Below are 13,137 nucleotides of genomic sequence, written 5' to 3' on the forward strand. Positions count from 1 at the left end.
ACCTGGTTTTTTACACCTGCTGCATGAAACAATAAATACAGTCCTTCTTATTTTTCTATCAGACCCATCAATTTCACCTAGCTCTAAATTCCTTCTCTTTTTGGGCCTTCGAGGCATTTTCCTATATGTTGAAGGAAGAACATCAGGATACTCTGTTCTTACCCAAAGATTAGAGCCATTAACAGGAAAAGTAACAGGTTTGTAGACTTCAACATATCTTAACTTTCTATAATAATTAGGTATGTAGTCATCAACCTTATGATTCCTACTCTTCATGGCTGAAAGTTAATGCACACACGGTAGGTCTGCCAGCTCCCATCTTCTGCATGAACAAACTTTATCCTTCAAGTTGACTGTGAACTTTTTGCATAATTTTCAAGATGCCTCACTTCAAAGATATGCTCATCAGACATCCTAACAATACATACAATAATAAAAAAATGTGCTAAAATCAAGGTTTAATGCAATAATCAGAAATGTTCTAATGAGTTTGAATACAATAATCAGAAATGTGCTACCTGACTAGCCACATGTTTGTGTATGAGTTTGTTTTCTCAATCTTCCTTCTAATGTTTGGTATCACCTCTTCATGTGCTAGCTTTTCAAACCTCAACCTGTTTGTAGCCCATCTCTCCATCATGTATGTTCTGATTTCCTCCATCATGGTTATCAATGGTTTGGACCTAGAATCCAAGATGACACTATTGAATGCCTCTAACATATTATTTAGAACATCATCACACTTGTTATGTGTCTTGAAGTATGATCTAATCCAAAATATTGTTGACCTAACTCTTAAGGCCTTTGTATTGTTGACCCTCACATTCCACTTCTTTTGAACCCTTTCCTTTATGTCCTTCAACTTCATTCTAGGGTTGGTCTTAAGTGAATTTTGTATTCTTTTACTCAACAATTTAGTCTTCAACATCTTCACATGATACTCTCTACTGCAATTATGAGTGCCTATTATCTTTCTTAGTTGCCAAGAATTCTCATTAGGCAACTTAGCACAGTAAGCTTCACGTTGATATCCTTCTTTACATCTAACCCTCACCCTTATCTTGTCATTCTTAGTGTACCTTAGGTCTCTGCCAAATTGGACTGCATAAGATGTAATTGCTTTTTTGAAATCATCTTTTGTAGTAAAATATGTTCCTGCCTCCCACTTGTTATTGGGCATGTCTTTTTGTTCCTTGAATATTGGAAACTTCTTTCTCCTAAATCTACTGCTATCATCACTGTCACACTCACTTTCAAGATCCTCACTTTCATTATCACTACCTTTCAAGTCTTCTTTGTTTTCTTCCCACTTTTCTTTACCTTTTTTTCTTTTTACTCCTACATTATCATCTTCAAGTAGGTTACCATCTTCCTCATCCAACTCAATTTTATACTCATCAGAGTCATCATCAAATACTACCTCCGTTGCACTATCATAATTGAAGTCTTCATCATCAGAACTATTAGAACTTTGCCCATCATCAACCTCCCCAACCCTTTGTCCATTATCATCAGTATCTACTACATCCTTATCCCTTACATCACTAACCCCAGTATCATTTCCCCCTGTCCATTAATATCATCAGCTGGTAATTCAGTTTCATTCATCATCTCCTCAAGCACAACTTCAGTCTCATCTACAATCTCATTAAGTGGTCACCACAAGAAAATTGATAGATTGCGGCGGTTATTTTAGCAGGTTATGACGGTTAAAACCACCGTAATTTGCAATCTACGACAGTTGCAGTACCATCGCAGAAATGTGTGTCCCCAAGCTGTTTAGCGACGGTTGCCAAAACTATCACACCAACCGTCGTTATCCTTCACGACGGGTCAGAACTGACCTAAATTGGAAATGGCGACGGTTAGATTCCGTCGTGAATTTCTTTTTTATTTTGTTTTCATTGTTGATTGCGACGGTTTCAAACTGACATGAGTATTATATGCTGACGGTTCAAACCGTAGTAATTTTATATAATGTTTTCTTATTACTCAAAATCCGCAGGTAATAGCACATATAATTTTGCATGTAAATCCTCAAGAATTTTCAAATCTGTAGGTAAGTCCGCAGCTGATAGATTTCTAAAATTAAGAAAATATTTTTTTTTCAACTTGAGACATCATTACATAAAAAGATTCACATAAATATATAATCATATAAAACTATTCTCATTCAAAATAATATTGTCTATTTAAAAAGATAAATATTTATACAACACACTTAAATAAAATAATTTTAACATTAAAAAAATTAAATAATAGCCGTTTGGCTAAATATATAAAGTTATCAAAAATTCAAAATATCTTCTAAATACTTCTTCATTCATAAGCTCTTTTAAAGTGAAATTCTCCTTTTCTAATAATAGACTACATATGTTAACCAAAAAGGCCCTAATATAGTAAAATTGGAAGGTTTGGACCCTATCTCTTGTGCTAGCACCAACACTAAACAACCAAAGTGGCAAATTTATAACAGTTCCGAATTTTGGTCCTGAATTACATCCACTAGCAACAACAATTACTATATAACACCCCAAATCTACCCCACTAATAATAGGAGAAATTAGAGTACAATACATCGAAACAAGCAACTAATTTGCGGCGTCACATATTCGACTTAAACAAATCACAAATCATGCTCAAAGTACATGGATACATAACACTTATATTAGAGGAACTCATAATTCATCAAACATTTAAATCCAAACAATTTTATAATATCGCAGCGAAATCCATTAACAACACATATCCAAATCTTATATCCTTGCCAACATGGCACAATGTGTCCAACATGTCTCAACAAGACATAACAACAAAATCCAACAAAATATAATCAACATAAAACAATACACAAGCAAGTATCGCAAACATCCCCCCGAGTGCTACATATCAGAGCATTGACACACCGACTCGAGCTATAGGGTAAACGGCTACTCCACGTCGTTACATGCACGTTACCAACAGAGGATAACATTCAAACATAAGGGGTGATATATCATTCATTATAAATAAACGTATGATAATATTCAAAGCAAGAGAAAAGATCATACATTGGTCACCACTTCTCATCACAACACTTAGCACGACGATTCACTTCATATAATCAACTTATGCAACGACAACAATGTCAACAAGCAACCATGACAATATAAGCAATTCACAAGAGAAATTCCAACTCGTCACGACAACATCATATCATCAAGTCATCATATCACAACTAACACATATTCATCGGTTCATTACAACATAATCAAGTGAGACTCTAATGCAATTCACATGTGACTCGACTTATGCAAATGCATGTGGTACCATTGGAGTAAAACTCCCACCGTTGCAATTTTGCCATTGGGCACACTGTCGCTATTTGCCATTAAGGCCACCGTCGCTTTTTGCCAAAAGGCCACCGTGTCTTTATGCAATGGATGTGACTCAATGAATGTACATCCACACAAACACAACACACATCACAAACAATACGTCACAACATCGTCTAAATCACCATCGAACATTATCAATATAATGTTGAACTTCGACAACAACAAATCATCATCATTCATAAGAATGCATCACTTCACAATCACATCTTTAAGTTATATCATCATACAAAATTACTTCAATTCACAATGCATCACAATTTCATCACATTACTAACAACAATCACAAACATCAAGCAATTTCATTTAAGGAAAGCTTCAAAAAGGTTTCTAAATGTTTTCATCTCATATTCATTTGAAAGATATCAATTAAAGTTTCACGGAGGTTCAAACGACACTTAAAAAGGAGTTACGGATCAAAAGATACATAATTTCAAAGTTTGAACAAGTTTTGTGCAACAGGGTCCGCTTAGCGACCCTCAAGCGTGCTTATGGAAATACAATTTCCATAACCTCGCTTCAAGCGGCGCAAGACATTAACTTTTACTCTTCGCAGCTCCACTTAGCGGGCTAGGTTCGCTTAGCGAGCTGTATCAGTTTTTCAAAAATAAACAGGGTCCGCTTAGTGGACGTGCGATTATGCAGAAAAATAACAGTAGGTACAGAACTGCGAAATCACACATCCCTCAACCAAAACTCATTCAAATAGCGATTAAACACATATAATCATGAAATCTATCATCTTTCATCATCAAACATCAATTTAAACACATTTACAATCAAAGATTCATGCATTTTCATCATAAACCCTAAGATTTCTACACAAAATTTCATGGATACAACACATAATCAAAACCCCACCCTAAACACCATCATACATCCCTTTAGCATGAAAGAACTACACCTTTACCTTAGGTTTGGATTGAAGCCAACTCTATCTTCAACCTTGAGATTCTCCTCTTCTCTTCTTTCTCCAAAATCCCCAAAATGAGCTTCTAATTCTATTTCCTCTAAAACCCTTGTTTTTGTTAAACCCTTACTATCTTCTAATTACTAATGGGCTCTAATTAACACCCCTCTAATGCTAATTCTAACATAGGCCCAATAACTAGTCTAATCACAATCTCATGTCATTTACTAGCAAATTCAATAAATAACATAAAGCTACATAAGCACACATAAACACACTTAATCCACATAATTCACAAATAATAAAATAAAATATGAAATAATAAATACGGGTGTTACAATTACACCATTCTCAACTGCTTGAAAAGCCCATTTAAAAATTGCATCTTCAAAGTTCCTACTCATTCACTCAGCAATAAGTTAAGCACAAACTTAGATTAACAGTGAGAAGTTCCCTTATGCTACTAGCCTAAGCAATTATAAAACCTGTGACATTGGAACTATGAAGTGCCATAACAGTTATATCTACATCACAAAGATATATTAAAATGGTATTTATACAAATAAAGACTAGTAATATAATTTTTATATAAAAAAACATAACTTATATAAAAATTTAGCAAGACCTTTCATATACACAATGAAAACCCCATATTATTACTATCACAAAAGACAAATTAGTAAAGATTTTGGTCTATAATTCTACATATACCACAATAGGGCTAGAGAAGGATAAAGCTTCTAGTTCATAGGCATTAACAAAAGCATCCATTGATACAATTGCATCATTTATAAAGTCAATCACCTATCACACAAAACTATGAATCAATATATACAAATAACTATATATATTACATTTTTCCATCCGCAGTAAAGTTTAACTACACATAAGTTTAACCACACATCTTTGGTAAAGTTTTTTCAAAGGCAAAACCACAACAAATAAAATAAAGTTTAACTACATATCTTAAGAACAAATCAATAACAAAGTAAATACAAGAAATCTAGTCGGTATGAATGTTTCAAATTTCATGGTCTCACCTCCTAACATATTATAGTCATAGTATCATTATATGGTAATATCATAATCACACTCTTAATATATCATATATAAAATACTGTAAGTAAGAACATTAGATTTTATTATGATAATAACTAACAACTAATAATATGAACAATAGAAGGTAACATTTTCTCAAATATCATGTAAATTGTCTTTTAGCTTTTTAAATCATTTCCAAATCACTTGTATGTTAATTGTGTGTGAATGTAGAATTACATATAGAATTCAAATTTGGAGTAAATCAAGTGAAATTAGTTATGAAATAATTTGAGAACAAAGTAAATCATTGAAAATGCATCAAATTTTGTCATTATTATATAGGTAACACTATAAGTAAGTAGGATTAACACATAGGGAGCATGAAAAATAGTAGATAACACAGTACAACATTTTAATTTATTATATCAAAATAAATGAACATGAGTTGTTCTTGAAGGATATGAAGGCAACAATTTACATCAAGCACTGAGATTAAACTTTAAAAAGCGATAACAACAAAGCAAAGTACAAAGCTCTTATAACAGAAGGTTTGCAACCAACTTAGGAGATATGTATGTCATGTCACCGAAAAAATAATTATTTGCTTGATTTTAACATTTGTGATGTTTATTGAATTTTTGCGTTTTTGAACGATTTAGTCGGTATTAGTTTGAGATAGCGGATCGATATTTAGTGGGATATTTTGATATTTTTAGCATTAGAAATATTAATGAGCTAATATCTAGCGTTTTGGGAATTTTCCGAGTAAGCGAGATTAGACCGGAAATATGAAGCATTGAGTAATAATTCGGTATATTTGAATAAGTAGATTTTATTTTTAATGAAATATAATTATAGATATTAGTTGGGCCTATTTTGATTAAGTGAAGAATATTGAGGGGGTGTTAACTCTTAAGCCCAAATTTTATATTAAAAATAGGTTTTTGTGTGTTGGAGTGAGGGATAGAGTAGAGCAAACCAGAAAAATAAAGAGAACCATTTGGAGAGAAATGGAGCTAGGTCTTGAAGAGGAGAAGACAAGCTTGAGAAATTCCGACCCAAGTTCTAGGATTGCTAGAGTTTTGTTCAATCCAAACAAGGTTAGGGTGGGGTTCTCTTCTTATAATGGGGCTTATGAGCAATTATATGTTGGGGTTTAGGGATTTAGGTTTTACTTTCACTGTGTTAATTGTTATCGGAACCTAGAAATTCCATGTTTTCTGTTGTGCTAATTGTTGTTGTCTAACTTCATGCTTGTATGCTCATGTTTGTATTCATATCATATGCTACTGAAACCGTTGAATCGTTGAGCTTATGTTGTAGCGTGAGGATGAATATATATTCATATGTGACTGTTACAATATATGAGAGACGGTTGCATTATACACTCATTACACCATGAAGCTTGGTGTCGGACGGCAAGCCAGTGGAAAAGAATGTAAAAACAAAAACAAAAAAAAACTCTTTCACTGACTACATGCTTTAGAAATTATGCTGTGACCACTAAAATTGTCAATTTGATACTTTAGAAAAATTTAGAAAAGATATTTGTGTGCTGAAAAACGATTACCTTGTGTGTTTGTTTTGGTTTAGATATCTTAGTGAGAGCTACACTTCATTGGCTTAAGTATGTTTGGTTTACCTGTTTTATATTAATTAGTTTGATTAATAATCCATGAAATAGTTTAACTAAACAAATAAAATGTAGGCATGACTTGTTTATATTAAATAGAGATTAGTAACTATAATAGAATAGAAAAGTGTTAGTGTGTACATAAATTGGAAATAGTAGTGTTGTGTCATGCAAAACAGTTCCGTCGATCGAAATAGCCGAATTAAGCGGTCTATTTAGTTGTCCGGAATTTGATGAAAATTTACGTGGTAGCTAAGTTTAATTAGTACATTAACGTGGTGGTGTTATTTTGTCGAAATTGTAATATTAATCGGTCGATTAAAGTTATGGTGAATTACTTTTCAATAAGCCTATCTAATTGGAATAAACGTGAACTTAGATTAACTATTTGTCTTATCGGTGAACTACGATACCTTGAGAATTTGACCGTTGATTTTGTGAATTGTCGGAATTGTTCCGTTGTTGTATGAAGTTGTTGTATTATGTGTGAAGTGTATTACCTCTAATAATCGGTAATAATTGTGATATGGGCGTGTGCCTTGTGACAAATATTTTTGTGAAGTAAATGATGATGATGGTGTTGTGTGATGTTCGGTCCATCGAGTCACATACATTTGCATATATCTTGTGACAACCTGGATTGGCAAATTAGTGATGAAGGCTTATGCCTTGTGCCTCTGAATTGGGCAATTGGTGACGGGGGCTGAAACTCTGATTGGTACCATATGCATATACATGAGTCATGTCCCATATATTTTTATGTGATTCATAGTGTGACATTTGTGACTATATGACGATTGTATTTTTGTGACTTGTTATATGACGGAAGTATGTGAATTGTGAACTAATGACTTTGTGAATATTATGAAGATATTAATGACCCTGTGAATGCGATTAACCGAATATGTCTAATTTCTGATATATAATTTTTCATGCGCTCAATTATATGAATTGATATCTCACTCTTTCTTTGTTTCGTTGTTGCCTTTATATTGGTAACGTGCAGGTGATTTGCATTGAGAGGAGGTCATCCGAGTTGGTCTTGAGTCGTTGTCGCTCTGATACGTAGCACTCGGGGGACTAATGCGTTAATTTACTTGCTTTTGATTTATTACGTTTTGGCAAATACTTGAGTTGTCTTTTGGAGATTGCCACTTTAATTGTGTTAATTGTTGAATTATAATGCTATGAATCTTTGAACAAATTGTTGAGTTTCCGTTGCACTTCTATGAAAGTTTTTTATGTTAAAGACTTTTATTTGATGTTGTCGGTTCTTCCGTACTTTATGAATGCTATGTATTCACTTTATGCGACGAGGTGATTTGTCTTTGTGAATGAATATGAGATACCTCAATTGTTTCATTTGTGAATTTTTATACTCTGATTTCATTTAAATTCCGCGAGTAGAATTGGGGTGTTACACTAACTCCTCATGAATTAAGTAAATGGGCTTACCAAATGAATGAAAAAACTCTAATCAATTACTTGAAAAAGGGAAAATTACTCATGGAGAAATTCAAAGAGATACAAATCAGTTACATACCCCCTAAGTGAGAACTCCTATTAAGAAAAAGACTAGATCTTGCAAATGGAGAATGATTTGAATACTTCAGTTAGTATTACGGGCATACGCCATTTTTATTATTCTAAAATCAGATGACATAAACAACACAATGTTTACATGCAAGTTACCTCTTTGTAGGATTGAAAGTCTTTTAGACAAAGCACGTTTTGAGAATCTATTTCTGTTTACTCGCCTCCTCAGTTCTTTTGTACTGACTGTTCTTATCAACAAAATATTTCTCAATTTTTGTCAGAAAAAAGTCTATCACAACGATTATGATTATTGATTCAAAAAAACAAAATCACCTTGTAGAGTTCATCAGAAATAATTGCCATGCCTTGGTTAAATGGTATTTGGTAATTTTTGTAGTCCGATGTTGTTACGGGAATTCCTAGTATGTATCATTGAAGGTTTATCCATGGTTGGAGACCATATTCATTTCCTATAAGTAAAACAAATTTAAAGCAGAAGCAAATCCTTAGCATACGGATATATGTCTCACCTCTCATCTACAGATTGTTAGTTTTAATTTCAATATTAGTGGTACCATATGAAATTTCTTGAATAATAATTGGGACAGGAAGGCCATAATATGAGTCATCAATAATGTACACTTGATTTGAGATAAATTCTGGATGATTAATAAACCACTGCATATATACATAATAATATTACAACTTGTTTTATTCCAATCTCAAACTGCAAAAAATGATATTATGATAGATGAAAAACTAAGTACCTTCCGAAGAAATTGATGAGAATTGCGAACTAGCTTCGATGTGCTTTGCTGAGCAACATTTTCTGTATTGGGATAAGAGAAACCATTTCCAACAGGCAAATCCAAAAATATAATGCTACTTACCTTTGTCTATGAATGAGGTTTCAACACCAAATTCGGTAAGCTTATGTCGTATTCCTCATTTTTAAATGTTATTGGACATATAACACCAGTTACACCAAGTAGTTATAATAAGCGTATAATTCTATGTGTCAGTGTCGTGTTTGGTGTGTCTCATATCTATTTCAAATGCTAGACCAGTGAGGGGGGAGCAACCAGGACCTCCAGTTAGCCAAAGCAAGAGAGGATCTTCCTTAGGATTGTCCTCGACCCTTAGAACAATTTGCTCTTGAAATCTCCTCTGCCAAAGAACAGGACATTTAAGACCATGATCGGTTCGACTGAACTACAATGTCTAAAAATTATTTACAACCACAAGGATAGTTGGTTGTGGAATTTGAGGTTTGGACATTTGAACTTTTGATTACTCAATCAACTCATTACTCAAGATATGGTGACTTGTATTCCAAGTCTTGAGATGCCTGACAAATTATGTGAAGGTTGTTTAGTCGGAAAGCAATCCAGAAATTCTTTTGCTTTAACTATGCCAATGAGATCATCTTGCATACTCGAAGTGGTACACTCAGATGTATGTGGTCCATTCGAAGAACGTACCTTTGGTGCAAACAAATATTTTATTTCGTTTGTCGATGTGTTTAGCCGAAAGTTGTGGCTCTATGTGATCATGAGAAAGGTCAAAGTATTTGACATCTTTAAGAGGTTCAAGATACTTGTCAAAAACCAAAGTGAAAAAATAATCAAAGTTCTGCGAACAGATGGAGGTGGAGAATACACATCCAAGATGTTTGAAGAATTCTGTGTCGAACATGGTGTTGATCATGAGGCAGCTGCTCCTTATACTCCTCAACATAATGGAATTTCCTAAAGAAGGAATATAACCATATTGGATATGACGAGATACATGGTGAAGAAGGAGAATCTGCCAAAGTCCTTATGGGATGAAGTTGTTTCGACTGCAGTTTATATCGTGAATAGGTGCCCAAGAAGTTGAAAAATAAGGTTCCTAAAGAAGTATGGAGTGGCAAACAACAATTAGTGAGTTATCTGAAGGTGTTTGGATCTATGTGTTACAAGCATGTTCCTGATGCAAAAAGAAGTATGTAACGCCCGGAAAAATAATTATTGGCTTAATTTAGACATTTGTGATGTTTACTGAAATTTTCGCGTTTTAGGGCGATTTAGTTGGTATTAGTTCGGGATAGCGGATCGACATTTAATCGAAGATTTTAAATTTTTAGTATTAAAAATATTAATGAGTTAATGTTTAGCGTTTTGGGAATTTTCTGAGTAATTAAGATTAGACCGGAAATATGAGACATTGAGTAATAAGTCGGCATATTAAAATAATTGAATTTTATTTTAATGGTATTTAAGTGGAAGTAATATTTTTACATTAAGTGTAAAAATTAAATTGGGCTTATATTATGGTATCTTTAAGTATTAAGGGTGTATTTTTATTAGGCCAATTATGAATAGTGACTAAGTGGTGGTGGTATCACTTTTTATAATTTTAAGAAGTAGTAGAATAGAAAGAAAAGAAGGAAATCGAGAAAAAAAGAAGAAGAAGAGAATAGAAAAGGGGTTAGGGTTGTGAAGAGGAGAAGAAGGAGATCCAAAGTATTGCTCTAAAGGGTCATTTTTCTCTAATTTTTCATTGAATCTTCTTAGAGCTACACTCAATTCTAGGTAAGGGGGGATTCTTACTACCTAAATGGGAATATGATGGATTTTATGTGGGTTAGGGTATAAATTGTCATTGTCTTGTGCTAAACTTGTTTCTGTTATAGCTTGAAATTTCAATTGATGTTCATAAAAATGTTAATGTTCATTTAATCATTGAAATGGTTATTAGAAATACTAGGTTTTGGAATAGTTAATTTACTATGAAGTTCGTGTGCTATAATAATGTAATATGTGAAAATGGAATTGAGATAGAAATCGTATGTGAGCAGAAAAGAAAGTGTGCTAATGTGCATAGAAGAAAATAGTCATATTAATGTTTCTTTTGGAGTGAAATGAATGCATAGTGTGCTTAGAACAACAAGTGTCTCAGAGCATATGCAAACATGACGTTGTGCTATAGGAGACGACCGTGTAGCCCTTGGGACGACCGTCAGCTAGTAGTCGTGGATCCCACTTGCTTAACTTCTCTTTTTTTTTTGACAAGGACAAACTTAACTGATATCATTAATCAAACAACGTTCAATACAAGGAGGTACATATCTGAAAAAACTACGCCTAGACCAAGAATTGGCCGCCTTAGCTAACGTATGGGCAACCGAATTCGCTTGGCGTTTGATGAACTTTACCTCAAAGTTCGGAAATAAAACTAACAAATGCTGAATAGATTTAATAATAAAGCTAAATTCTGAGGAGCCAACATGAGAAGTATAAATAGCCTTAGTGACATTCTGACAGTCAGTTTCAAAAATGACGTGGGATAACTGAAGAAAAATAGCATTTTGGATTGCTTCCTATAAAGCGGTTGCTTCAGCTTCGACAACGGAGATAAGACCCACATCCCAAGACACCCCTGCGGAGATAAACCTTCCAAATTGATCTCTAAAGCACCACCCTATATTTGTTGTACCACACACATTATTAAAACCTGCATCAACATTACATTTCAGGGGATTAACTGAAGGAGGAATCCAACCTGTAGTTAAATTATTACCCGCCACCAAATTATGATCATCTGTAGCTAAGAACCAATCATACCAATTATGATAAGGTTGAGTACCAATCCTCAGAGCATCATCCCGGGTATCTTGCCAAATCATATTATTCCTACTCCGCCAAGGGTCTCAAGCAAAACAGCAAAACGGCCCGCATCTCTACGATCCTCCCGACTACAAACATCAAAGATAAGAGACTTAGCATCATGGAAATTAGGCAACCGAGGATCTATAATAGATGACAAACCTTCTGCCCGCCAACTCTGAATGATTGAGCCGCATCCGAAAAAGATATGCCATTCATCTTCATCCTCTAACTCACACCAAGGACAAACAGACGGACATTGAACATGACGTTGTTGAAGCTTTGTACGCGTCGGTAGACAATCTTTACAAATCTGCCATAGAAAATGTTTAGCTCTAGGTGGTGCAAAAATACTCCAAATACTCTTCCACCTCCCCTCGATTTTATGATAACGAATGTTACTATGAAAACCATTCCAAATTTTATACCCCGTTTTCACACTATATTCACCATTTTGCTCCTCTTGCCAAATCAGCCTATCCTCATTCACATCCTCTATAAGGGGAACTCGAAGAATACTTGTCGCTCCTTTTGAGTCGAAAATTTGGTTAATCAAACCCACATTCCATTTCTTTATATTGGGTAACAAGAGATCTTTAACTGAGAGTTCACAAGTACTTTGCAATTGAGGGCCACTAAGATAGCATCTTCCTCTCTCACGGAGCCACAGATCATACATAACCTTAATGTTACTACCATCACTTATAGACCACCTACTACCATGCTTAATAACAGCCCTTGCCTTCCACAAACTTCGCCAAACAAAACTTGGGTTATTACCAATAAGAGAATCAAGATAGGAAGAGCGGGGAAAGTACCTTGCTTTGAAAATTCTAGCTACAAGAGAATTTGATTTCGAAAAAATGCTCCATCTTTGTTTCGCTACCATAGCCATATTAAAGGATTTAAAATCTCTAAACCCCAAACCTCCTTCACTTTTCGAAGTAGTCATACGATCCCAAGCTAACCACCTTATGCCTTTGTTGTTACCACCAC

Source organism: Vicia villosa, unplaced genomic scaffold, assembly GCF_029867415.1.
Source record: "Vicia villosa cultivar HV-30 ecotype Madison, WI unplaced genomic scaffold, Vvil1.0 ctg.000041F_1_1_1, whole genome shotgun sequence".
NCBI classification, from domain to species: Eukaryota; Viridiplantae; Streptophyta; class Magnoliopsida; order Fabales; family Fabaceae; genus Vicia; species Vicia villosa.